Source organism: Geospiza fortis, unplaced genomic scaffold, assembly GCF_000277835.1.
Source record: "Geospiza fortis unplaced genomic scaffold, GeoFor_1.0 C13761438, whole genome shotgun sequence".
In the NCBI taxonomy this organism is placed as follows: domain Eukaryota; kingdom Metazoa; phylum Chordata; class Aves; order Passeriformes; family Thraupidae; genus Geospiza; species Geospiza fortis.
The window spans coordinates 1-2535 of record NW_005057347.1 but is presented as its reverse complement, the minus strand read 5'-3'; the positions used below and the strand labels follow the sequence as shown (position 1 = coordinate 2535).

At 42.8% G+C, this 2535-nt stretch overlaps 1 long non-coding RNA gene across 1 annotated transcript; it reads left to right on the top strand.

The window, feature by feature from the left end:
* Window positions 1-752: 752 nt before the first annotated feature.
* On the top strand, window positions 753-2083 carry LOC115949385. The gene is made up of 3 exons (XR_004082868.1): window positions 753-936; window positions 1534-1642; window positions 1733-2083. It is a non-coding gene; the product is annotated as an uncharacterized LOC115949385 (long non-coding RNA).
* Window positions 2084-2535: the final 452 nt, after the last annotated feature.

Sequence of the window (2535 nt, the reverse complement as noted above, 5' to 3'; positions counted from 1 at the left end):
AAAGCACAGCACCATATGGGCTGCTATAAAGCAAATTAACTCCATCCCAGCCAGAATTTGTAGGCTGCACCAGTGGGAAGTGTTGCAGTGAGCTCTGTGATCTGAGCTGGCATCAGTGCCTGTGTAGTAGTGTAGAACAAGTGACAGACATAGAGAAAAATCCACTTGAGAATAGTGTAAGGATACTGAGCTGTCTGCATGAGGATCCAAGAACAGTGCCAAATCAGAGGTAGCTGAGAGCTGGAGGGAGACTCTTCCTTCTTGTCTGCTAGTGTTTTTACCTATTAAAGGATCCAGTCCTGACTAGAACTTGACCAAATAAATTGTGTTGCCCATGTAAAACTCATTCTCCATTTGTTGTAGACTAACACAGATGCATCTCTGAGTGTTGCAGCTCTTTCTCTAAGGAAGCTGCTCACTTACCTCTGGCAGGTTCTGTAAATATTTTCTCAGGTAGTTTTCCATGAGCTGTATGCAGAATTGCTTGAGGAGGCATTGACTTAGGGAGACTGCAGCACAGAGGAACAGGGTCTGTCATGGTATTTGGTGTGCATACAAAGCTAGTGGGGCATAGAGAGACCTGTAGGTTTGTTTCTGATAGCATAGCTGTGTACAGTGCATGTATAGATGCCACAGTAGCTGCTAAAATCTCACACATTCTTTTCAAGAGGTCAGCACAATTAAATTGATTTTTTTTTCATGTCTTCTGGTGATAGCTCTTGCTGATGTAATGTGCAGAAGATTTGGAAGAGGACTGGTTTTTCCCTCTGCTAACAGGTTGCATCTATTCTAGGCTGTAGAGGGCTTGCTGGATGCCACCAGTGGGGCTGACGCTGACCTCCTGCTTCGCTACCGTGAGTGTCACCTGCTGGTGCTGAAGGCTCTGCAGGATGGCCGTGCCTATGGATCTCCATGGTGTAACAAACAAATCACTAGGTCAGTTACAAGGCAGCAAGAACATTAATGTAGCTTTGACCATCTTTGGGGAATTCCTGTATTACTCTGGATTTTCTGCCTGTTAATATTTTGCTTTGCTGCAATTTAGACAGACAAAAAGTAACCAGCTTTTTTTGTCAAAATTAACTAGATCTTCTGATAATGCTGGTTCATCCCAAAACATGATAGGAATCCTGAATGGAATTAAGCTTTAGAGCATGGTGTGGGCTTTTTTTTTCCCCTGATTTTGCAGAGAGTATCTCTGTGCTGTCACAAACAATGTGACATGGCATATGCCTGCAGCAGAAGCTTCAGCTAGGCAGATCTGCCAATTCATCCTTGGAAGAGAGACTTCTTATGCTGAATAAACTGAAGCTCTTGAAGGGCTCTTGTGACCAGTTGTGCAGGGCAATAGATGCTTGAGTTTGACTGTTCTGAACTTCAGCATTACCTTAGAGAATGCTCTAGAAGAGGCTTCTTTTGAAGCTGGGCAATGAATGACAGTGAATGTCACAGTTTCTGAAGTACTAGATTTTAGTTGTTTCACTTAAACTGTGTTGTTCAAGTATACTTTTTGTAAGAAGTCCAATTCTTCAGGTGCCTGATTGAATGCAGAGACGAGTACAAATACAACGTGGAGGCTGTGGAGCTGCTAATCCGCAATCACCTTGTTAACATGCAGCAGTATGACCTTCACTTGGCTCAGGTAAAGAGAATATGCTCTTTTAAAGGAGGAGGGATGCACTCACTCCACTGTAAGATCTGTGGTTGAACTCTGTCTTTTTCATGTTGACAGTCCATGGAGAATGGCTTGAACTACATGGCTGTGGCATTTGCCATGCAGTTGGTAAAGATCTTGTTGGTGGATGAGAGGAGTGTTGCCCATGTAACAGAAGCAGATCTGTTTCACACCATTGAGACACTCATGAGAATTAATGCTCATTCCAGAGGAAACGCCCCGGAAGGGTGAGGCTATAGTATTGTGCAATGTGTTACTTTTTTTGTGCTCATTTATGATTTGCATATTATATAGGCAATGTCTCGTATCATTCAGTTATACAGCTTTTAACTTTCCCTAAGGCTGCAGTCCTTTCTTACTTTCAACTGTCACTCTAGTGTAAATGGGCTCATCTTAATCAAAATAGAGGCAACTGCAGCAGCGTGTGAAGCTGAATGCTTAAGCAAGAAAATCTCTCCATGCACTATAGTCCAAAATTCTGTGCAACTGTGAGAAATTTGTTTGAGTTCCTGCTTTATCTCAAATTTATGCAATATTAATGCCTGTTTAAATCTTACATATTTAGGTGTCAGTATGTTAATTTCTTAATTGCAAACAATCCAGTTGGACAATCCTTTCTGTTTAGAGTTTACGGAGCAATCCTCCACCAGTCTCACATGGCTGATGTATCCACCAGCAAACTGCCCAAACCATTTGGGTAGCAAATGTTGCCACAACACCTGGAACTACCTGTGGGACTTGCAGGCCTCCTATTTGTAAGGTGGAAGCAGTTCTTGCTGGGTTTGAAAATGACACGTATTAGAGCTTGGAGAACTTTGAATAGCTGCAACCAGCAGCTGGCTGATGGCAGTGGCTGGGCC